Source organism: Petromyzon marinus, chromosome 24 (assembly GCF_048934315.1).
Source record: "Petromyzon marinus isolate PM22_M1 ecotype Great Lakes invasive population chromosome 24, UKy_Petmar_22M1.pri1.0, whole genome shotgun sequence".
Taxonomy (NCBI): Eukaryota; Metazoa; Chordata; class Hyperoartia; order Petromyzontiformes; family Petromyzontidae; genus Petromyzon; species Petromyzon marinus.
This window is the reverse complement of record NC_133690.1, coordinates 16038347-16064289: the sequence shown is the minus strand read 5'-3', so window position 1 is coordinate 16064289 and position 25943 is coordinate 16038347. Positions and strand designations below refer to the sequence as shown.

General features: G+C 50.9%; 1 protein-coding gene across 1 annotated transcript in view; it reads left to right on the top strand.

Moving 5' to 3' along the window:
• Nucleotides 1-4484: 4484 nt before the first annotated feature.
• Nucleotides 4485-25943, top strand: part of LOC116945612 (uncharacterized) — a 78360-nt gene continuing 56901 nt past the window's right edge. The window contains exon 1 of the mRNA XM_032960091.2: nucleotides 4485-4901. The gene's annotated coding sequence lies outside the window, so the exon portion shown is untranslated. The remainder of the gene's footprint in view (nucleotides 4902-25943) is intronic.

Sequence of the window (25943 nt, the reverse complement as noted above, 5' to 3'; positions counted from 1 at the left end):
CGGGCGTACACACACAATGTGGTCTGTATCCGAAACGCCTAGAAATTCCAGGAAGCTGAAACATTGGACCGTTGGGTGTGAGCATGCAGGGAAGGGCTTTGTGGTTACGGGGGTGGCGTCGTGTGGGATGTGGGACGTGTGTCCAGTTCGACTCCCACTCACGGCCAACACCAGTGACGGTTATCTGAAACGGTCCTGAGCGCCCCCTAGGTCGACTCAGCCTCAAATGGGTACAGCACCTGGTGCGGTGTGTAAACATCGCCACTGGGGAGACAAAGGCGGTCGGGCGTGGTGCCGGTCACCCAACCCCTCGTGTGCCGTGCCGGCCTTCATAGGTGCTCGCTAACAGCACTTGCCCCAACAGTCTGTTAAGACTTTACGGGGCATCTTTGTCTTTGGGGGGGGGGGGGGGGGAATAGGGAATTTGGGCTGGCAACGCACCCAACATGTATGCTCCGTGTGATTACAGCTATAAAAGATGGTCTCACACAGACAGACACTTGGGATGATGAGACGCGCCTCAATATTTAGCTGTACAATATTGGGGTGGCGGGGGGCAGTGAACTGCGTCTTATAATCCGAAAAAATACGGCTTTATATATAAGGGGTTGGTTTGGGGGAGTGGGTGTGTGGGGGGCGAAAAGGGAGACGGGGGAGAGAGGGGGTGAGAGGGTGGTGGGGAAGTTCGTGGTGGTGGTGGTGGGCGAGGTGGTTCTGGGAGGGGGTGGTACGGTGTGGTGGTGGTGGGGTAGATTGGTGGAGGGTGTGTGGGTGAGTGTGGGTGAGTGTGGGTGATGGGGGGGGGGTGTGTGTAGGAGGGGGTGGATGAGTGAGGGGGGGATGTGGGTGAATGGGGGGTGGTGTGGATGTGTGGTGTGGGTGAGTGGGGGGGGGGGGGTGTGGGCGGGTGAGTGTGTGTGGGGTGTGGGTGAGTGTGTGTGTGTGGGGTGTGGGTGAGCGTGGGGGGTGTGATGAGTGTGTGTGTGTGGGGTGTGGGTGAATGTGGTTGGTGTGCGTGAGTGTGTGTGGGGTGTGTGTGTGTGGGGTGAGTGTGTGTGTGTGTGTGGGGTGTGGTGTGTGTGGGGTGAGTGTGTGTGGGGTGAGTGTGTGTGTATGGGGTGTGGTGAGTGTGTGTGTGGTGAGTGTGTGTGTGTGGGGTGTGGGTGAGTGTGTGAATGTGGTTGGTGTGGGTGAGTGCGTGTGGGGTGTGTGTGTGTGTGTGGGGTGAGTGTGTGTGTGGGGTTTGGTGAGTGTGTGTGGGGTGTGTGTGTGTGTGGTGTGTGTGTGTGTGTGGGGGGTGAGTGTGTGTGTGTGGGGTGTGGGTGAGTGTGTGAGTGTGGTTGGTGTGGGTAAGTGTGTGTGGGGTGAGTGTGTGTGTGGGGGGTGTGGGTGAGTGTGTGAATGTGGTTGGTGTGGGTGAGTGTGTGTGGGGGGTGTGGTTGTTGATAAGTTTCGGAGGCGGGGGGAGGAAAGGGGTGGGGCCTCGTGTTTTTCAAGTGACCCCCCCCCTACTTCTCTATCCGATTCGCCACTTCCAAAAAAGGCCAACAAAGTAAAAGAGGCCGTCTGGTGGTGGTGGCATGTTCAGCTACGTGGCCAGGAGTCGGAGCCATTCATTCCCTGTTCACATTGGGGTGCGTCCTCTGATTCCCACATTATTTAACATCATCTTTGACCACGCAGTTCGAGAAGCTTTCCATGGCTGTACCGGAGGAATTTACATCTTGTACAGATACAACGGGAGGCTGATCGATGCTCGAGTGCGTTCGAGGGATGGCTCCTTATTGGTCAACCATCTTATGTATGCTGATGATTTGGTGATTGCTGCTCACTCAGAGGAGAAGTTGGAGGCGCTGATGCTGAACCTGCAGTGTGCCACTAAGAGGTGGGGTCTTACCATCAGCCACACCAAAACTAAGCACCTGCCTGGGTATTTGTGCCACCAAACACTCCACCTCCTCAGCTCCCCATCATGAGTGGAGAGTTTCCCATATCTGTGCAGTATGCTTATGACCAGCTCCGGTCTGACAGCAGAAGTCTCACTCCGAATCAGTCAGGCGGCATTATATTTTCATCGGCTGCGCGATGCTGTGTGGAAGCTACCTGGTCTGTCGCTCCGCACGAAGCTTCGGGTCTGTTTGGCCACAGTCATGCCCTCCCTTCTCTTTGCTTGTGAAACGTGGACCCCTCTAATGGAACATCTGCGCCGGTTAGAAACATTCAGGCTGGCATGCCTACGATCCATCCTGGGTTTAACCAAGCTGGATTGTGTGAGGAGCTCACAAATCCTTGAAAGATCTGGACACATTCCCATCAGTGAGCTCCTCTGGCATGCCCAGCTACTGCATGCCCAAGCAGCTTCTGTTTGGCTGCATAGAGGGGGCTAAACGGACACGACACGGGCTGGAGAAGAGATGGAGCGATGCGGTACGGGAGGATGTGGAGCGTAATGGACTTGCCGAAGACTGGTACCAGCGGTGTCAAGATCGGCCTCTTTGGAGGAGGATCGTGAAGGGTGCGACTGGGCTGTTGGAGGCAGTCGCTCTCCAGCAACAACGGAGGGCAGAGGAGCGACGCTCACAACAACGAGCGGAGCGCCGGGCGACTAAAACGCAGCAAGTTGACACAGTCGGGGGAACAGCTAGTGCATCTACCGGTCATCTCAGTCAGCCAACCCATTGGCAGCTGGGTCTGTCCCGAGACCTCTTGTCAGCGAGCCTTCGACACTTCACGTGGCCTCAAAGTGCACTTGGCCTGGCACAGGCGCCGTGGTGACGTCACTGTCACTAAGTGGCGAATGGATGATGTCGGTATTGTGGGTAACTCTATGTTAACTGAACCTAAGCGGGCACACACACACACTTACAAAAGACAAATATCCCCCGTATAGCCTTAACATACTGTTGGGGCAAGTGCTGTTAGCGAGCAGCTACGAAGGCCGGCACGGCACAGGAGGGGGTGGTTGACCAGCACCACGCCCGGCCGCCTTTGTCTCCAAGGTTGCGATGTTTACGAATCGCACCAGGTACTCATTTGAGGCTGAGTCGGCATAGGGAAGGCCTAGGACCGGTTCAGAGAATCGTTACTGGTGTTGACCAAGAGCGAGAATCGAACTCGGGTGGCCGGGTTCGTAACCCAACCAGCGCGCTACCCGCTACACTCTCCAATGCAAATGCACAGTCAGGAATCGAACTCGGCTTGCTGGGTTGATAGCGGAATGCGCTAACCGCTGCGCCACCGCTCCCTGCTAAGATAAACACGCACGCCTTAACGCAAGCACGAACAGCCACACCCCAGGATACCCAGCTTGGTCTAATATATACAATATAGATTTATAGATTTCTGCCACGGCTTCTAAGGAGAGGACCTAAACCCAGATGGTGGTGGCGGTGGTGATGAGGCTGTCGTAAATAAGGGGGGAATTGGGAGGTTGCGTGCCAAACTTTGGCACAGCTGCGAGGTCTTAGAAGGAAGCGATAGCTGTGCTGTGGTTGTGTTGTCATCACGACCGCGGGGCTAATCGATTTTTTTTGTAAGTCAACACAGTATTTGGTGACACTGCTGCGTTGGCAGCGGCGCACAGGGACCAGTAACAAAAATCGAAGGACCATTGCCCGAAACGTCGGATATATATTTTCCTTTTAAGGCCACAGTGATATTATTTAAGTAATTGATTACTCTGCCAATTTACAGTTCGACTACTTGACTAATTAGGAGAACGCGAACAGTAGCTGGGGTGAAATTTAAAAAAAGTCTCGCCACCGTTCGTTCCCACGCGTGGCGCTGGACGGGAGGTGGTGGGCGGGCATTAGTGATGTCACTTCAATCACGTGGCTCGTAGGGGATGATGGGGGTGGGGGGTTTCCCGCCTTCGCAAGGCATGCGGTCGGGACGGCCGTTAACTATTAAAGAGGGGCCCCGGTTTCATTCACCACAAAGTAATCGATTGTAATCTATCGACAAATGGATCTGGATCGAGAGGACTCATTGCTCATTATCGTTTGAAGAACAAACTAAACCCACTCATGCCGTGGGGGGGGGGGGGGGTGGACGGGTGTCTCATTGAGACCGACTCCCCTAAAAGCCACTGGCATCGCCGGTCACTTTGTTTCTCGATCACAATCAGAAATCTTAGCTGCGGGGAAGGGGCCACGGGGGGTGTGGCGCTCACTGGCTGCTGAATTCCCACCTCCCCACAATCAGATACCCCCCCAAAGCCCCCCCCCTCCTCCACGCTGTCAAACAGAGCCCCCATTGGCCGAGTCAAATAAACAAGAGACATCGGCCAGAGGGAGAGTTGCGCTTCGGAGGATGGATGGATGGATGATGGGGTTGGGGACATCCACGCGGGCTGGCTTGATGTGGATTGGTTGCGGGGAAGGGAATGGGAGGCGGGGGAGAGCTGTAGGAGAGAGGGGGGGGGTGGAAGGATGTGGAGGGAGAGGCTGGGGGTGGGTGACTGGGGATGGTTGTTGTTGCACGATATAAAGACAAGGCGAGGGTGGGTGGGAGAGGAAAGGAAAGGAGGAGCGAGAGCGTGGATTTGGGCTGAGACTGCTCAGCAACGTTCCTTTAACACCCTCCCCCCCACACACGATCCCCGAACCGAGTCGATCGAGGTTCGTCGCCACTCCACAGTCCGCTCGCACTACCGTCCGACGCGCCGAGCCACCGCCAGCATCAGCACAGAGTCGGGTGAACGAAGCCGGAGGTCCGTAAAAGCCCAGTCGGTTACGTGTTTGAGTACGCGCCTTGCAGACAAAAGACCCATATAGGCGCAGAGAGACAGACGGGAGTAGACAATCAATACCGCCCACTGCTGCTGCTGCACAGGCTGGTAAGAAGCGGAGCGCACAGGGCGGAGCCGGACGGCCCACGACAATCATCAGAGCAAGAAGCACGTAAGTAGCACTCCGGTTACGCGTCCGCCCGTGCGTTTTCCATCATCGCGGTTCAATATGATCTCATCGTCATTATTATTATCATCATCAGCCACGGTTAATTCACTGCTGGATGAAGGCCTCCCTAAGCCGTCTCTCACGATCCTGCCACTGGGGATGAATCCGCCTCGCCACTTGCACAACGGGCCAATTCCATCGCTCCATCACCGCGGTGCGAGATCCTTTCGGATGCTTTCAATGACTGGGTTACCGCTCCGTTATGATTCTTGACTGTCGGCCATTATTCCGTCTTGTTTGGTCTATATACGGTATATATATTATATATACACACACAAAGGACAAAGATTCCTCGTACAGCCTTAAACGGGGATATTGAGTGCAAGTGCTGTTCGCGAGCGCATATTTAAAGGTCGGCACGACGCACGGTGGAGCGGTGTTGGCCAGCGACACGCCCCGACCGTCTTTGTCTTTCCGCTATCGTCGTTTTTTTTCTTGACACGGCACTAAAAAAAGGTACGTTCAGATAACATGCGCCACCGATGTTGCCCGGAGCCTGGAATCGAACCCAGGTTCGCCCGGGTCTCGGAGCACAGCGCGTTGCGCACACTGTCGGGACTGTTAGGATAATTTCCCGCAACACAAAGATTCGCAAACTCGCAGGACTCGTGTCCCACACCCACCGTATGCGCATTCCCACATTTGCCAGTGTTCCGCGTTAGAATACTAATGAAGCCGTTGCACGCTACACGCGCCGGATGATTGGTCAAACACGGACGTATTCCGCTCTGCGTTCAAGGGAAGACGTCGTGGTGCGTACGCATGCCGAGTACGCGTGATCAGTTGCGGACGTGTGTGTCGTGTGAGTCGTGTGAGACGTGCGTGTCGTGTGAGTCGTGTGTGTCTGTGGAGTCGCTGGGTGGCACTGTGCTACGAACCTGTGCCCGTCTGAGTTGGATTCCCGGCCACGGCTTGTTTGTACACCAGCGACTTTGTGTGATACTCTTATCATCACCGGTTCCGCGCCTATCCCCTATGTCGGCTCAGCCTTAAACAACGGCCCTGTTACGGTCTGTCCAGATTAGAAATGAAGAGACAAAGGTGTCCTGTATATATAAGGTGGTGGGCGTTCGTCCTTGAATGTTCATAGCAATATTTATACCACGCATCATCTTTACAATCTGATCCGGACGAGATCGAAAGTGGAATTTAACCCGCATCATTTTCCCTTTGCTGGTGGGTAATGAGGAGGTGGTGGGCTACCTTCCACACACTTTAACTAAAACTAAACTCAATTTTTTTTTATTTTACCAGGTAAGGCCTACTGAGCTACACAGCGTTGTTTCAGACGCGACCTGGTCACAAATGACAGTTCAACGACGAAGGGGCCTATCACGTGGAAATGTATAGCAGCCAAATACTCTAAATATTCTCTAAATGTGTGGAAGGAAAAACCGGAGGATCCGGAGAACAATCCACGCGACCACGGGAAATAACCCCCCCCCCCCAAACATAGAGCAGGCGTCAGGGTCGGGATCGAACTCACGGCCTCCTGTATAACAGGCTGGGGGGTATATCTTGATCGGCAGGGGGCCGAACAATGGATTTCACACTACCCCCGCTAAAAGTCTCTGTGTATATGGGAGTACAAGCCAATGCTTCGCGATCATTATTGCTACCGTGTACTTTTGACTTGTGAAAATAACATCTATTGTAACGTATGGAGTAGTCACGAATCAATCCACTGCTGGATGAAGGCCCCCACACGGTCTGTCGATCAGTGCGGTAGTGGTGAACGCTGGTAGCTTAGAAGTACAGTGCAACACAACAATGGATTTAGCCGCACTGCCCTCTGCTGCCCAGCACGGAGCTCCGCAGCCTTGTGACGAACGATGTTCAGGCTCAACGACTTGCTTAGCCTTTTTGATTTAAAGCTTTCGTGACTGCAGTAATTCATATTCTCAGCTCTTTCGGTAAAGTCACGTTGAAGGGGAACAAAAAAAAACAATAAATATATATGAAACAATAAAAATTCTCACGACGTTTCGACCATAACACAAACGGTCATCAGGTGTTGGTTTTTCACACCTGATGGCGACCGTTTGTGTTATGGTCGAAACGTCGTGAGAATTTTTTTTATTGCTTTATATATATTTTATTATTTTTATTGTTTCCCTTCAACGTGACTTTACCGAAAGAGCTAAGAATATGATTTGCTTAGCCTTTGATAACTTATGAGGTTGTGGCCTTTTGGTCTTCGGCACGAATACGAACGGCCTTCATTCACCCACAAACACCGCACCTCGTGGAGTCGCAAGCCATTTTCAGGAGCAAGGGGTGGCGGGGTGTTGGGGGATATTTTCTGTAGCACAGCCCCGGACAGCTCCCGCTGAAATGAAACCCTGGTCCTGCTACCGTTGGAATGTTTGGACCAGTTCCGTTATGGAAACAAAACCCAGCACGGATCCATAGCGGGGTTGTTGTTACACTCAAACAGGCTTGCAGGCCTTGAGTAGGTCCTCATGCAGCAAGGGATTAACAAACTACTATTTTAATTTTACCAGGTATCGCTCACTGAGCTATTATAGCTCTTTTTCAAAAGCGACCTGGCCACAAATGATAGCTCAACCAAGTGGCGGATCACGTGGTAATTTATAACAGGAGCCGAATACTCTGAACGCACGGCGATTCTAAATGTGGAGGGAAAAACCGGAGGACTCGTGGAGAAAAATCCACGCAACCACGATGAGAGAGACACGTGCAGGTACCAGGGTCGGAATCGAACCCATGGCCTCCTGCATACCAGGCGAGGTAGTTAACATCTCGTCACAGCGACGGCGTTGTAATATGTACGTGTGCATTGTTGTTGTTAATAATGATCATACCAATGCACGTGCTGACTTGAGGCTGTCTGAAAATTTGATCCAGACGCATAAACCACAGGGGGACTATCGGGCACCAGCATACCCGGCAAAAAACACTTGCCACATCCTTATTAGGGCTTAATGCGTCCGCAGCTGATATGAATGCGTGAGCCATTTCGCGTACTATCGAATGCTAGCTGCCTGTTTACATTAGTGCAAGTTTGTTCTCTCTCTCTTCCTGGGGTTGCTGCTCTGTGTGTAATTTTATTCGGGGGGGGGGGGGGGGTCCGATCAAGTCGGCCCCTGCCGCGGTTTGTTCAGACTGCAGAGAAATATTTACGAAGCAGTTTGGGGCGTCCTCACCCAGAAAAAAAAAAAATTGGCTTAAAGAGGCTTTCATAAATTAGCGTCCTGACAACAGGAAACAGATGTCGACACGTTATTAACTGCAGCTCCGTGGAAATTTGTGGAAGAAGTTCCTGCCCTGCCTCGCCTCGACTGCTTGCGTGCTTCTCTCCCCCCCCCCCCACTTCTTGTTAAACACACCGTCTTCCATTTTCGTATCTCCACGTCACATTGAAAAAAAATATATTTGTAAGAGTCTATTGGCATCACCAGCCGCGGTGGGGAAGCCATGCCCCGGCAACTCAACTTCCTCCATGCGTGCACGTCGAACTTCTTCCGCACCGTACGTAGCCAACCGTGCTCATCGGGGGGTGTGGGGCTAGGTCACCAACAACAACAACAAAAATACGACCCATGGCCACAACTTTAATGAACGGTCCACGAACGATATTTTATTCGTAGCTGCATCATTTTGGGGTACTAGAGACGGGAGACATTTTCGATGTCACCACATCTACGCCTCTATATAAGGAACGAAGGAGGCGGACTTCTCCACAAATCTGGCTGTCACCTGATGAAGCTAGTTGTAATTCCTGGCGAAACGTCGTACTCAGATTATAAATGTTGTGGCTTGACTCTCCAACACACCGGTGTGCTGCACTAGTGACGAATTGGCACGTTCTGTTTACGTGACAATCCTTACTAGTTGGCTGTGTCAGATGGTGGCGGGTTTAACGACACATTTATATATTTAGGCGACCTAACCCAAAAAAACCTCTATCATGGAGACATTATCGAGTCGGCAATAACGGTATTTTAATTACGGTGTGCTTCAGATACTTCTGCAACTAATAAAGTGGCTCGTTTCCGCTCTTGGTTTTAGCGGGACACTTCACTGATGATGGGGATTGTGGTATACATTTCAGAACTGCATTTGTAAGTGTTTGAGTAAGAGGCTTGGGAGAATGTGGAACTTTCAGGCTGACTCTGCCCTATAAGTCAAACCAATCAACATCTGAGCTGTAATGTTTGGGGCGAGGTGGGGAGTGGTAGGAGAGAGAAAAAAACATTGACATTTTAGATGTTTTTCTTTTTATGGTAATTATAAAAAAAAGTGGCCGACAATTGTGCCCAAAATTCAGCTTTCCAATCCTTTCAGAAAATTAAAATGTACATCGGTCGCTCAGTCCCGATCACCCGAAGTAGTTTCTACGCACTGCTGCCTAGGGCTGAAATTAAAGACCGTGCACAACGTTTAAGAATTGGACACACGATCCCAACTTCGATGACTACATTTCAGTCAACTTTCGTCGAGTGACAGCTGCCATTGGGCTATTAAACACTATCATGACCCTCGCAGCGATCGCAACTGAAATCAAAACAGAATACGCTCTCAGCGCTGTCTTGACCATACTTCACCGCCGTTAGTCAATGCGGCATCGGTGTCGTTTGTGGTGTGGGTGCGGTGTGGCGTGACCACTCGGTGACATCGCTCGCCACTCGCGTTATCCGTGGGCCTAGAATCGAACTCGGGTCACCGGGTTCACAACGTTTCTTGACCGTACTTTACCATGATGCTGGCTCGTGCGGCCCGGTGAAGTTGTGGATGGTGACGGGCGGTGTGGTTCAGATGTCGCCACTCGTCCTTTGTCCGCGGTTAACCTGGAATCGAACTTGGTTTCACCGGGATGATCGTGCAGCTTAACCGCTGTCCCTCCCCCCCCGCACCTCGACCGAATAACTCCTTACACAAAAACGGCGTTCCCCCATATTAGGGTCACCTCTCTGAGCTGACACAAACCGGTGTTGACTCTGTAGCCGAAATAATGGCGATTTTCTTGGAAATCCATCGGGGCCGAGAACTCAACAAACATTTTTGTTGCTCTTTTTCTGGGAGCCGCAGAGGGGGATCTTTCATCGCCAACATAAAACCTCAGCGCTGCGTTCGCGCGCGCGTCTTTGTGCCTGGACCTGCCAACAGCGGCAACGAGAATCGCGTGCACGCATGCCCGTCTGATCTTTTTGTGAATTCGCAGTCATCTTCGTCTGCTCATCATCATTGTACGTCAATTAATGAATCATTGTCATCATCTATCCATCGTCCCACTATTCATCATCAAATATCAAACGTGTGTTTAGAATTATTGTCAACATCATCAGCCGATTAGCATGGCTGGCTAAGTATTGTGCGAAAGAAGTTCCACATGCAGACATACATGTGTTCATCAATTATCTATTCATTATTATAAATCATCTATTCACCATCGCCATCAGGCTTTAGATCTTCCCCCGTGGGTGCCACTTCAATGCTCGCGTCTCGGTCACCTTCCCCCCTCCACTCTGCCTGCACGCCACGAGGCCCACCCATCACATCACAACCTCCTGTTCACCAGTGCACACCAACAACGCCTTCCTCTGCTACATTGAATTCCCAATCACCAAGCTGTTTACCCTATCCTCCATCCTGCCCACGTTGTCCTCCATCCCCATCTCAACCATCAACTCCTCCTCCTCTTCCAGATTGCATCGGCAGGATTCTGCCTTGCTTACATGTGTACGCCACACTCTTGCGAGTTGTTTACCCCATTTCAGCGAAGCCAGAGAGAGATAAGTACCGTACAGTTTGCGACTCAACAAGCTGCGAGGTCGAGACGGATCAAGAATTAGGGAGAGAAAGATCGGGAACGGGGTTTTGACAGCTAGCGATAAACAATTGCCAAAGTGGACATTAAAAATAAAATATATATATAGCTGGCCTCAAGACCCAGAGGGACTGGGCGTAGTTCCAAAGCCGGCATGCGCAACAGTTGTGGGTTTTCTTTTTCTTTTACAAGAAACCTTTTTTTCTGTTTCCTTTCTGCTTCTACATTTGATTCGGGATAATGAGCGAGCAGAAACGGAGTGGGGAGCAGGGGGGAGGTTGGGGGGGAGAGGATGGTGGGGTCAGCCTGCTGTGTGGTGTGGGTAGACACGGCGACCCCATGAGACTGGGCGTGGTGCTGCGAGCAGAAGGAGAGAGAGAGAGCAATAAGACGAGAGATGGCTCAAGGTCCTTGCGCTCTATAAAGATTATTTATCTTAAGATCCGCTTGGGATTTGTGCTCGGGAACAAAAATAAAAAGGGGGGCTTGTGATGGTTACGAATCGCCGTGCTAAAGAACCCTCGCAAAGGGGCTTCTAAGATCCAAGTTTTGTGTCCAAACCACGCCCCCCCTCGCCCAGCTCCCTTCGCTTTCCCTGTTTGCCGAATCTTAGACTCGAAATTCAAGTCGCTTCGCACCGCACACGCCGGATGGTTGGCAAAGGCTCTCCCGACGTGACGCAGAGAGCTCCGATTCGAATGAATTGAGGAAATGTTTGTACGTTCCGTTCGGATCGGACGATGACTTCCAGTGTCTACGGCCGAGCGCCTGATCGTGTTTTACCAAATGCGAATCTTCTCATGATACGATCAGCGCGGTTGGCTATGTACATTTACAGCCCTTTTTCAACTGACTCCTGGACTAAGGCCTACCGATCCACACCGTGTTGGTGGTAAGCGGTTGTTTGGCCATACTTCGCCATGCCGGTCAGTGTGGTTGGGTGAAGGGAGGACGAAGATTGGTTGAGATTTAATTTTTCTGATGTTCGCCGTGGCCCAAGAATTGAAATCAGGTTACCAGGTTAATTGTCACGCTGCGCTAACCAGTTACACCACCTCTTAGAAGGGATAGAGACAGATTAAATTTGGCAGAAATAAAGGTGGGTGACTTTACTCTTCAGGGTCTTCATCAGTGGTGGCAATAAGCAACCCAAGTGGAAGCGTAGGGGTCCCAAGGTATGAAAAGGAGCGCAGATTCACGAATCAAATATCAGCTCAAATTCGTATATGTATATCTGATAAAAACGTTCATCATTCTAATACCGTTATTAAAAATAACTTTCAAATTAATTAGTCTCAGCTTAAAAAAATATAAATGTGTGTAGTCACATGATGCAACCAAACGAAACGTACTGCTTGGGGTCCTCAATGAGCGGACGCCACCGCTGATTATCATCAATAGCTGTGATCAATCCACTGCTGGAAGAAGGACATCCCACGCCGTCGCTCATCCCTTTCCGGATTAGCGACGCCTCGATCGAATGCCATTGCTGCGCTCGGGCTGATCTCACCGCTTCACAAACCCAAACAAGTCGGGTCGCCGGGTTCGTGGCGCGGTGCAGTCACCACCGCTCGCCAAGCCCCATCACCTCGCTTGGCCTGGGAAGGAAGCGCCTACACCTCTCGCTGCTTGCTCCTCCCGCCACTGCTCGGTGGCGGTGCCCCCGGGGAGTGAGGGCGGCCAGTGAGAGGGGACAGGAAGGGGAGGGCCCTCCCTGGAGGTCCCCCCCACCCACCCGATCACATACTGCGTGTGTGTCCCGTCAGCACTTTCACACGGCAGGGCCTCACTCTTCCAACGACACCACGGGTGTGGGATGAGGGCCTGAGGATGGGAGGAGAGATTGTTGATCGGGCCCTGATCCCACCCGTGGTGTGACTGGAGGAGAAAGGATGATGATGCTGGTGGTGATGGTGATTGACAATGAATAATCATGATGATGATTTTCTAAATTTGAAATTATCCACAAAATGTACCCTATTGGGTAAAGCCACATGTGAATATTGCCGCCAACTGGCAGACTATATCCGTCTGCGAAACTGTATAAAAATGGTGTTAATACCAAATGTGTTAGAGTCATTAGTATTCGTGCAGTATTAGGTGGTTGCGTGTAATAGATTATGACTAATGGTTGATGATGTCAGTATGATGATGATGATTGATGATGGTAATTGATGATGGTTGACGTGAGATGGTTTGTCGTGATCGATGATTATGATGAACTGTTGGTTCATAATGATAGAAGATGATGATCATAATGGAAAATCATGATAGTTTATTGATGCATGATGAATGCGGCTGATGGACAGATGAAGGTTGATAGTTGACGATTACCGCTGATTACTTGCGGCGTTATTTAGAACAGAATCTAAATGTGTTCATTCATAAGCTTGGCCATCTCAACAATCGGATCATCTGACTCCCAGTTTTCAGTGGAAATCCAGAGCAGCATGGTTGGCTGTTGAACTTTTCCTCTACATCTACCCATCCCTGCAACGAGACAAACACGTGGAATTTGCACCGCTATCACAGCAAAGGCGGGGGGAGAGGGGTCGACACACTTAAAATTATAGCTTTCAACCACATTCCCGCATAAATCAATGCATCCTCATTTGCATAGGCGGCACATCTTATCAACAGCATACCAGACGAGAACGGAAATAACATTTGCTGTAGGACAGCCCGGGTAAACGAATGACCAAACTTGTAGCCGAGTGGTCGATTATTCACCACCCGCATTTTTCTCTACCAATCGCGATGACCTTGGAGAAAGTTGGTTGTCTGCAATGTTTTGGTAATATTTTTTCCACCAGCGATGAAAAACCGGTCTTCTAATGGATGTAGTGTGCGTGTAAATGTATATTTGTGGATGGGGGGGGGGGTAGCAGTTCGCGCTACAAACCCGGCGACCCGAGTTCCATGAATGTTTGAACTGCTCCTGGGCCTCCTCCCTAGGTCTACTCAGCCACAGTGCACAGCTGCTTGCTATATGATATTGTGGGGCTCCGTGGTGGGCAGCAGAGGGCAGCACAGCAAAATCACCGTTGCCGTCTTGAGCGGGAATCGAACACGGGTCGCCTGGTTCGAAGCGCGGCGCGCGAGCCCGCTTCACCACCGCTATAACAAAGACCCTCCGTATAGCCTTAACAGACTGTAGGGGCAAGTGCTGTTAGCGAGCACCTATGAAGGCCGGCACGGCACACGAGAGGGTGGGTGGCCAGCACCACACCCGGCCGCCTTTGTCTCCCCAGTGGCGATGTTTTTGTCGCACAACACCAGTTACTCATTTTGAGGCTGACTCGACTTAGGGGAGGCCCAGAACTGGTTCAGACATCATCGTAACCGGCGTTGGCCGCGAGCGGGAATTGAACTCGGTTCGCCGGGGTGGTAGCGCAGTGCGCTAACCGCGACACCGCCGCTCCACAGCACACAACCCACGCACACGTGTACACACACGTATACTCTCACGGTCGCTGCATGAAAAGAAGTTCAGGTGGGGTCGTGGGAATGCGGGCGGTAGGGCCGTGTAAGCCGCTGACTCCCCACACCCCAAACCTGTGCTCACGTCAGGATTTTTTTTTAACAAGCCCACCGGGGAACACAGCTTGGCAATGGTGCTGTGAGCACGGGGGGGGGGGGGGGGCGTGTAGGGGGCTAGGTAGGAGAAGAGAGAGTGCAGGGAGCCGTCGGAGGCGGTGACACAGACCAGCGGTCGCTAATTTGGCGAGCGCCCATTGAAGCGAATCGTGGGAGGTTGCTCTCTGTACGGGCCATGGGAAACAGCGGGGATGGAGACCACGGGTTGCTTCTCAGACCGCCACCTTCGCCGCCACTCCCTCTTCACCACATCGGGTTTCTTCCCCCTTTAATCCCCTTTGTCATTCCCCAACCCCAAATGATCATACCCATTGGGCAATCGGCATCACGTCACGGGACGGACGTCGCCTTCGGATCTCGAGCAGAGCAGTGCATTGTGTGGTGTCTGTGTGTGAGGATGTCCCGAACATCCTCTACACAGGCAACCCCACCCCTCTGTGTTAGGGAGCAGCCCACGGAAGTGGATATCACAGAGCTACCTCCCGAGTTCCCCTCTGCTGACCTCTGCTCCACGCGGTGACCTCTGGAACCACGCAAAAGTAATGCTCGTCGTATGACAGACCTACATGCCATGGCCCCAGGGGTATACTCATTAAGGGTGCAGGCTGTGCAACTGCATGGGGGCCCCATGGGTCACAGGGGGCCCTGATGCCAGACTATGAAGAGGGTGGGGGGGGACAGGGGGGGGGCCCATTTAATCCCTTACACAGGGAGAAGAGCTTTTAACCAACAACGCCTCACAGGCGTGTATTTTGTTCCCACTTTTGAGCAGCGTTATTGATGAACGCGTTGAGTTTCAGTTATTTGTGTTTGCGCCAGGGCCCATGCCAACCGTGCCACGCCACTGCGTGTGGTCCCGTCAAATAATATCCTTCGTGGTTGCTCTGCTCGACTACTGGACATGAACCACATGGCTACTTACGTCGCATCGTGATAAAAATAATACGGACATCAGCAGCTCATTATTTAATATTTGGAGCTGGCCAGATGGCAATGAGGCAGCATCGATCGGTGAGATCCTGGGTTCAAATTTCGGTTTCAGCCAGCCACGATTGAAGTGGATTCTGTATGGGATGAGATGACGGTTCTACGTGGGTTTAGATAAATTGTTTTACGTCATATAGAGGGACAAGGGTTCTGTATCAGTTCAGCATTTTATTTCAGATGGGGGTGGGATATCTGTATCCGGTGAGACAAGGGTTCTCTGTCTGATATGATGATTCTGTATCAGATAATGAGCGTTCTGTATCTGATGTCATGATGGCACTGCATTGTATGAGAAGGGGCTTTTGATAAGACGTTGGTTCTGTATCAGATAATACGATGTGGGACCTGTATCCGCCCCGATGATTCGTAATAACAAATGAAACCGGTTTACAGTTGTCTCATTGTTCCTACCGCTGTTTAAAATACCACGGCCAGTGCAGACTCGTTTTGTAAACGAGGCCGCGTTTCACGCGCGGGGCACGACGGGAGCAAAGCGGGAGACAATCGCGCGCCGTGCTCCTCGTTCTAAGCACACCCGTTGGGAGCAAAGTCAGCCTGTGCTTGTATCAGAAGTTGCCGAGGTGACGCCAGGTGACAGGCGGGGCACGACGGGTGAATCGAATCTCGCGCTCGTCACAATCGCGCGTCTTGCCCTCCGGAAACCTCGCACATTTTGCGGGGCATAGTTGACGCATCCTATGAGCACAGCCCATTTGGGAGCAGGGTCAGCTGCGCTTGTATCGGAAGAAAGCGCGCCTGTGTCTGAAGTTGCCGAGCGGCTTCACCCACCCACCCCACCACCGGTGTGACGTAAGCACACGTGTTTGGCTGTTTTCAGAGGTGTGCTCATGTCCAGCCGCCACTGCATTGTTGCTGTTGTCGCCGTGGTCCGGTTGCTCTGCGGCCTGCACTCCTCAACGTCATCTCGGCACGACGAGTTTCCCCGTCGCATCGCTGGCGAGCGTTGGGAGGTTGCTTTTGAAGTAGAGACCCCCCCCTCCTCCCGCACCCCCCTTTGTCACGCGAAAAGAAGCCAAGCCGTGCCCGTAGCCAATGGAAGTATGTTACACAAACATGCCCTCTCATCATCATCCTCCTCCTCCCTCCTCCGGCGCGCGCACTCACTCGCTAATGCAAGGCACACAGGCCGCCCCTTGTGATGCCAACCCCCCACCCCCCCCCGATTAAGCAGCGCCGCTCGGCCACGCAGAAGACACCCGCGGGGTGCGCGCGGCGCCCAAGCGGCGGCGGTGTTTCAGAGCCGCCACGGCACCACCATCTAAAGGGCCGCCGCTCGAGACGATTTGTAATTATAGTGCCAGCCCACGCGAACAATCGCAAACCCGGCGGTCAGATGTTGGGGGTGGGGGGGTGGGGGGGTGGGGGGAGGGACAGCGCCTTGCCCAAAACGGTGGCAGTCCCCTCGGGAAGGTGGACCTGGAAGAAGAGCAGATTCGCTTTTGAGCCTTTGTTTATTTTCTTTAGTTTATCCCTGCGCTCTGTGCGTTGTCTCCACCGCTGTGTTTCCTCCATTGTATGTTTTTTTAGACGCTTCCTTACCGAGTGATTCTCTGCTTGATGTCCCCGTTACGCCCCCTTTGTCCTGGCGCCTCGAGAGTGCACTGCACAGGAGGCACGGCTAAAACAATGATGTAATGATTATGATGGCAATGGTGCCAATAATTCTGGGCAACCCAGCGGCATCTGCTTAATGTGCCACGCCCTGCGGATGAGGGGCTGTGAAGTCGAAATCGTCTCCAAGGGTTTGCCTTGCCCACGAGTGAAAATCAAATCAAGCGTTGCTGGAGGACATTGGTCTGCAAGGCCCATTTGGTTGTGGGAATTACATTACATTAAAGTACATTATATACTCCACTAGCTTTACTACCCTACTTCGTCCGAGACTTGGATTTTTGTCTCGGATTAATACACGGCCTACGCGGAGGGTGGGGGGGAATGCGTGACGTCAGCAGGCACAACTGCGTGACGCTGCCGCATGCGGGTGACATCACAGATGTGACGTCACCGCTCACTTGCCGTGCAAAATATATCCATTATTGCAATCCCCCCCAAATACAAAAGTCTATTTTTATACTTTTTGCATTGTGTATATGTAGATTATATTATAGTACATTATATTCACGAGCAGCGTGGCAATGTTCCTAAAGAAGAACATTTTCAATCGTCCGAGGTGGATCGGGGATGTAAACGATGAAACAAAGAGACGGAATTTTGAGTGCTTTCGTGACAACTTGGTTTGCTAATGAGAATCCACGTGCCGACGTGCCTGCAGGAGAACGTTTTCAAGCAGTGCGTGTTGCGTGCTACAATACTGTGTGTGTGTGCGCGACGATTACGGGGCTGGGGGAGGAGGCGAAGTGCCACTGAGCTGCCACGCAACGAGTTGAGCGATTACCGAGGTCAAGTCTCCTTCAAAAGTGTCAGCGTGCGTACAACAAGTCTGCTCCTAATTAGAGTGGCCGTGTCGGGCATTACACAGCGCACGTGTGTTCGCGTGTGTGTGTGTCGCGGTTCAGCGCGCTGAGCTGTGAACTCGGCGAACCGGGTTCAATTCCCCACTCACGGCCAACACCAGTGACGATTATCTGAACCGGTCCTGGGCCTCCCTTAGGTCGACTCAGCCTCAAATTAGTACCTGGTACGGTGTGTAAACATTGTCTACTGGGGAGACAAAGGCGGTCGGGCGTGGTGCTGGCCACCTATCCCGTCGTGCGTCGTGCCAGCCTTCATAGGTGCTCGCTAACAGCACCCAACGGTCTGCTCAGGCGATACCAGGGTTCTTTGTCTTTGTAGAGACTGCAGATGGAATCTGTAGAGGATCTGGCTGCTCGCTGGGTCACTGTGGGCTCGCGGACGAAGCGTGCTGCGCGGAATTCTCGCGTGCCCTAGGGGATTCTCGTGCGCCTTCGCCCTCAAACCAACTCCGACGTGATGCGGTGTTTTCTCAGAGTGCGCTTTGCTGAGTGATTTTCCACGCCTCGTTGTGCAGAGTCAGCACATTTCTACCGCAACGGTCGTGCTTATATTATTGCTGTTGTCAACGCGAGCGTGAGATGGTTTCGAAAATAACTTTGATGGTAATAATTGTGAGTAGGGCCAATATCGAGAGTTTCAGTTTTTTTTGGGGGGGGGATTTTAGCATCACGTGTCATGCTTTGAGCACCCAAAGAAACCTCTCTTTATTTTTTACTTTGAAACCTTCAACATTTTTTTGCCGGCCAATTTTGGTGAGCCCCAAAATGGGAAATGCTTGCTTTGAAAATGTGTGCTATTATAAACAGAGATTCGACTATGATATTGACCAAATGTACATATCTCCGATTAGCACGGTTGGCTACGTACGGTGGCGAAAGAGGTTCAACATACTTACAAATGTCGGCGTTATATAATTTTCTAGTACATCGTTATGATGTACATTCTGTCACTTACTCACTCGCTCGCCAGCTCACAACCGCTATATATGTTTAGATATTCTGCTTGTTCCGTCCTTTAACTCAATGTTGAAGATCAGGGGCTTTGATGAAGAGACGAGCACGAGTATGATTGAAAACTCTGTGGCTTGACTATAGAAGGAGTGGGTCGGAAAGAAAGTGTGTTATTTTAAGAATTACAAAATTCCACGGGCATAGATTAGCTGTAATTTCTTACACGTGTTTGAAATCATCCTTGCCTTTAAACTGAAAATGTGAGACATTTTAACAATCCCGAGGAGTGTGGAGAAAATGGCAAAAGATCTTGAGAAATCTGGATAAATCCCACGTTCACCACACCTGGCTCCCAACACCCTCCACGTCTCCACAACTAAAGAAAATACGTGAAGGAAGGGAAACAATGTTCGAGTGGTGACGAGCAACACGAGCTGTGAGTGAGTGGTTTATAGACCGAGACAGAGCTCTTCCGGCCTGGGATTAGGGAGTCAGAATCAGAATATTTATTTGTACTGGAGGAATACGATGAGCTATAAAGCTCTTTTTCAAAGATGTCGAGTTAGGAGCGGGTCAGAACGTTACACCAACAAAAATATATAAAAAAAAAAACACGATAGGATTGCAAAGTATAGGAAAGGTTAGCAAATCACAAAAAATAAAATAAACTATTTTTTATCTTACCAGGTAAGGCCCACTGAGCTATTAGCTTCTTTTTCAGAAGCGACCTGGCCACAACGGATAGCTGAACGAAGGAGCTCATCATGTGGAAATGTATAGCAGCCGAATAATATAAATAATCGAAACGATCTAAACGCATTTTTCTAAATGTGGAGGTGAAAACTGAAGGACCCGGACAAAAAATCCACACGACCACGAGGAGAGAGAGAACATGCAAACTCCAAATATACAGCAGCAGCAGCAGGGTTAGAATCGAACCTCCGACCTCCTGCATACCAAGCGAGGAATGTCGTGGTGAAAATGGATCACGATGATGATTATGATGATGGATCAAGAGCACTCCACTTCAAAGGGGACCACATAAATAAATAAATAACGCTGCTTCAGTCAATTGTCATTGCCCATAAACATTCGGGCACTTCAACAGTGTAAGTTCCAGCAATCCTGCCTCTGCTGTTGAGACATCGAATGTGAAAACCGGCACAGAGTTTGCTCGTGTTGAACCAATGCGGCTGATAAGAGGCACTCTCAGAATGGCGTGTGGATGACGGGTTTGTTTAAGAATAAATACTTTCACGTTTTTCTCGCGAAGATGGATATGGGAAGGAGGCATTATTCATTCAGCTTCAATGAGGTCAGTAAGGCCATTGACTTTTCGATCACCCCTGTTAGATGAAAACATACAAATGCCCGTCAATGGAATTGGCCAAACATCCTAATGCAGGATCCTCCTAAAGACTCAACCGAGGTTTGACCTTTTTACCCATCAATTCGCTTGCTCCGATTGCTCGCTGCAATTGCTCACTCCGAAGAGCTAAGAGCGTCCACATTTTCACTTTTGCCATTTTCGTTTCGCTGTCATGTTTCTAAATGTCAGGCTGTGAGAAGTCTCCAACGGCGAGTTTGTTTAATAACTCGGCGCAAACAAACACCAGTTAATTTGGTGGGTGGGGTTTTGTTTATAGGGAGACGGTGGGGGGGGAGGCCCTTTCTCTTCCTGTTTCACAACAAAACTCCCAACAAAACAAAAACCCCGGCGGGAGGCGCAGGGATACATATTATTTATTATCACTATCACCGGCGTTGGTTCAATACAAGCAAAACAAAACTCTGGGCAAGTTTTCAATGCTGGTGAGCGAGACAAAACTCCAGCGCAAGTGGAATCTGCCAGCTTTTTGAACGACACATTCGTGGTTCGGCAGTACACAGAACATCATCATGAGCCGCGTTCTATCCACTGCCGGATGAAGGATTCTCCATGCTGTCACCATCTCTCGCCGTCCTGGGACACCATATCACTCGCGCGTGAGAGTTGATTTGATCGCTGCACTTCTGCGGTGGTTTGTCCCATAAAGACGCGTTCACTCATAGGAATAGGTTTTACCCATTTAACTGGCACAAAAACTGACACCTTTATTCAAGGCATCATGTCTGCAATAACCACAACACAAGCAGTCAAAATGCAAACAAAAAGACAACTGATAATAATATGCACTGTCCTTGAATTTGATTGCTCCACACCCGAGACGGCTTTCTTTAGAGCCTAGTCCTGCCCAAGCGTCTTCTGGTCCAACACCAGTGGAGACTAGGCTCTAAAGAAAGCCGTCTCGGGTGTGGACCAATCAAATTCAAGGACAGTGCATATTATTATCAGAGTTGTTTTTTTGTTTGCATTTTGACTGCTTGTGTTTTGGTTATTGCAGACATGATGCCTTGAATAAAGGTGTCAGTTTTTTGTGCCAGTTAAAAGGGTAAAACCTATTACTATATCTTGTAACTGGCAAAGGAGGTCTCATAATGTAAACACGTTCGCTCCTTTGACCGCCATTCCATGATCGGTCTCATCCATGGCCTGCCATCTCTTCTGGCCCTGCCCAAGCACACTCACTTTCATTCACGGCCGCTGCCTCTGACCTGTGTACGTTCTGCGATCGTGAAGCCATGTATGTGAATGTTTACGCTAATTCCTTTGTCAAGGCACCTTAATCCCTCTCACACAGCTTAAAGGCCGTGGTCTGAGCTTGGCTCTGTGTTGCACTCCAGCGCAGTCTTCGAGACAGTCTGGTCCCTTCACCTGATGAAGGCCGCGTGTGTTGTGGCCGAAACGTCGTGATTTTTGTTGTTTTATTTTTTTACCTACGTGACTTTACCGAATAGAACCAAAGAGTATGAATATCGATTCATTCGCGAAGCGCGCTTAAGTCCGCCACTCGTGTAAGCGGATAATCGACGAACAAACAAACGAGTACCCACTGTATATCGTTGGCCTCCAGGGAATTGTGGCTCACGTGATCCCTACGCCGGGCCCTCAGCCGCTCGCCACTCGCCCGCCAATCCTTGAGTTGGGAGTCCGGAGTTTGGGGTGGGGTGTACGAAGAGGAAATGGGGAAGGAAGGAGGAAGAGGGGAGGGGGGTAGAATTGAGGATTTTTTTTGTTTTACAATATTTTAAAACTGAAACCTTGCCAAGCAGCCCGGATTAAAGTGCCCGACTACGTTCGCCCTTTTCATTGAGCGGCGTGGAAGTCTCCGCGCGGTCCCATTCCCCCTTCCTCAAGTGACAGCCGCTCGGACGGAACGTCGATCGGACGAAGGAAGCGTATTACGGATCAATGTGATTTTAGTGTCACCTTGCGCGCTCTATCCGCAGCTGTTTTAAGGCACCCTCTGTGCGGAGAGTCCACCGCTCGAGCGTCCCCCGTGCCGTGCTCGTTAAAAAAACCCAAGCGTCAAAGCGACGTCACCGTCGTGAGGAGCTTTGATGGAAAATTTACTATTTAAATAAATTACTTCGGCATGATTCTGATAAAAAATAATAATAATAATCATGACAGTGTCACGTGTATCCAGGAAAGTGTTACCGAGTCTCCAGCAAGTTTTTTTTTTTCAGGAGGGTCCTTGCCTGGGGTTCGTTTCGACCAATTTTGTGTGTGGGAGGGAGACCGGAGAGAACTGACCACCCACGTCGGGGGTGAGACGCCTCCAACGAGGTGTTGGAGGCCTGCGGCTACGAGGTGGCCAGGCGGATGACAATGTTGCGTGTCACCCCCGTCGTGGGTGGTCAGGTCTCTCCGGTCACACATCCTAGTACTAACCAGCCTCAAAGCACGCTCCGCTTCCAATGTACGACAACGGAACCAGCGCATGCAAAGAGGGCGTGTGCATACGCGGAGATGAACAACACCGAAAGTGCCGCACAGATGGATTCAAGAATCATCGAACAAAAATGACAAGGTGAAACTTGCAACATTACATGTGTTTTCATCGAGGTTATATAGCCATGTAATAGCCAACTGGCGAACACCGCACATCGACCTGTCCGTCGTGTGTTCGGCGTGAACAGCAACGCAACACGTTCGTCAATGGCACTGTGTGGCCTTGAAGGTAAAAAAAAAAACATATCAAATAGGCGACGTTTCGGGCAATGGGCCTTCTTCATAATCATCCAGCAGCCACGCAGCTCGAGCCAACCCGCAAGCGGGGTTATTCGTCCGTACTTTGCGATACTTTGTCAGTTGTGGGTTGGTTAAGACGGGGAGTCACAGACGTGGAAGCAGGCGCGGTTCAGATATTCGCCACTCTGCTTCTGGTCCTGAGCGGCAATTGAACTCGGGTCACCGGTTTCGTAGCGCGGTGCTCGAACCGCGGCTCGACCGCTCCCCAACGTCCCGACGCTCGCACGCTCGCTCCGGTGTTTATCTCGATCTGAATCGGCGCTCTGTACGTCACGTGCCGTGTGCTTAGCAATCATTAGGCGCGCAGTGTATAACGACACCAATTACTACGGTTGAAAGTAACTCGGTCACAAATTGGTTAACCTGAAAAAAATGTGGGTTGCTAGGATGGCATTTTGGTCGACCGGACCTTTGTTGGCTCCCTGCTGCCTTCATCTCATAACAGACATCCTCACTGGACAACCTCTGAATTTATAGTGAGTGCCGTGTACAGGTGAATACTCACGCACCACTGTCTAATCATTGTCTTCGTCTTCATCATCATCATCATCGTTTTCAATACCATCATCATCGTCGTCATCATCACCATCATCATCGTCTGCATCATCATTAATGTCCTCTTTATCACAACCATCATCATTGCCTTCATCATCATCATCCACACTCGTCGTCAATATTGCAGCCTTGATTATCATCATCATTATGGTCGTCACGGGAGTTCGGATGAGATGAGATTCGTCAGGAATTTATGGGCGCGATCCCTGATTGGCTCGGCTCGCTAACGCAGTGGAATGCGGTCTGGAGCAGACAGGAATGTTGATCCAATCGGGTGCGTGTAGCGGCTGTGGCGCGGTGATGTGGTGCGCAGTTTGACCAAATTACGTCTCCGAGTCGCCAAGTTAGACTCTCTGGCTATAGTTAAGTGTTTATTTAAATTACTAATAGCATTAGTTTACTTAATAAACCTATGCTGACCAGAATGGTGAAGTATGGTCAAATAGCTATCGTCCGCATGGTACTGAGTGGCCCTCATCCAGCAGTTGATTGACAAAGTTATTTACATATTCTTAGCTCTTTCGGTGAAGTCACGTTGAAGGGAAACAATAAAATATATATGTATTATATATTATAGTTTTATATATATTTATTATTTTATTGTTTCCCTTCAACGTGACTTTACCGAAAGAGCTAAGAATATGAATTACTGCAGTCACGAAAGCTTTAAATCAAAATTTAAAGTTCTTTACATTAGTTTACAGCCCCCAACCGTCATAATTGTCATCAAAAGCACCACCATCACCACAACTACCACCATCTTCATCATAATTAGCAGATGCACCACCACAACTACCATTATCTACGTCATCATAGCCAACTCTGGTACAACAGTCATCATCAGCATATATCATTCACTATATATTCGTCGTCATAACCAACCTTTGTACTAAAATCACCACCATCCACCATAACTATTATCGCAATAATAACCAGCACCACGGCAAATATCGTCATCGCCACTACCATCATCATCATCAATTAGACACACATTGGCTTGGATAGATTTAGCAAGTGCTGTCAGCAAACATCTATTAAGGCAGCGTTAATGCATGAAGTGGCTTATTGTTGCGCACGCTCGTGCTTAATATCATCTCGGTGTGTACATACACACAGACACATGCACGCGAGGAATGTCGAGAATCTGGGAATGTGCCCCCCACTGACCTGGGCTATAATACCCGGGGCACAGCCTCCTCTCCCCCAGCCATTCTCTCCACCCACGTCGCTCAAGACACAGACGCGGAATTTGTGTGCGGTGGCGTCGGTGCGCCCTAACACCCCCCCCCACACACTCACACACTCCCCTTCCCCAGCTTCAAATCCCCCAAGCCCCCCCCCCCAGCGGCTCTGGAATCCCCCAGCCAGCCGCCGTGGCGTCGGCTGCGATGGTGTAGGAGCAAGGGTGGTGGGTGGCGGTGAATCACCGGCCACGGACGTTGCAACGCCCTCCCGCCGGCCCGCCGGCCACGTGTTGACCGTCGCTCACGCGCACAGCCCCCGGACTCTAACCCCCGACCCTAATGCTGCAGGCGCCAGCGGTCGGCACGAAGCGTGCGCGGGGTTCGTGCGCAGTCGCCGCCCCCACGACCGCCAGCGTTGCCGTTACATCCCCGTGAATGTCAACGTGACTGTGGCAGTCGCGACTCTCGTCGTCATCCACGTGGTTGTTTTGATGCGTCTTCGTCATTATTCGTGCAACGCAGTGGGCATCTTAACCGTTGCCAGCATCGTCGTCTTCACCACCGTCACCGGCATCAAAAGTGCATCATTCATGAAATGCAATCCTCTGAATCGCCATCATTGTCACATATTACACAAAACGTAAATAGTGTCACCAACGGTTGGGGCAAGTGCTGTTAGTGAGCACATATGAAGGCCGTCACGGCGCAACAAGGAGGTGGTGTGGCCACAAAGACGGAGAAACACACGGACAAAGTCTTAAGAGGCTGTTGGAGGAAGTGCTGTTCGCGAGCATCTATGAAGGCTGGAAAGGAATACGAGGGTGTGGGTAGGCAGCAACACGCCAGACCGCCTTTGTCTCCCCAGTGCTGATGTTTACACACTGCCCCAGGTACTCACTTAAGGCTCAGTCGACCTTGGGGAGGCCCAGGACCGGTCCAGATAATCGTCGCATTCACAATTAGCAATCACAACCTCAGAACTTGACGATGCACAGTCTCCTATAGCACCACTTGGTGACCTGAGTTCGTACAGCCCCCATTTGTCAACCCACGCCATGCAGGTCATGGGGCGGGTGATTTGACCATACTTCACCGCGCCCGTGAGTGCTGATTGGTGGAAGTGGAGAAGCGTGGACGCGGAAGCGTAGAAGCACGGTACAACAATAGATGACTCTGCCCACCACATACCTCCCTCGTCAATCTATGACAGCCTGCTTCATGCAGGCTGTTTGTTACGGGTTGCTCAGTCAAAGCGCGATCCAGGCTCGAGCCTGCTTGGCTTCCGAGATC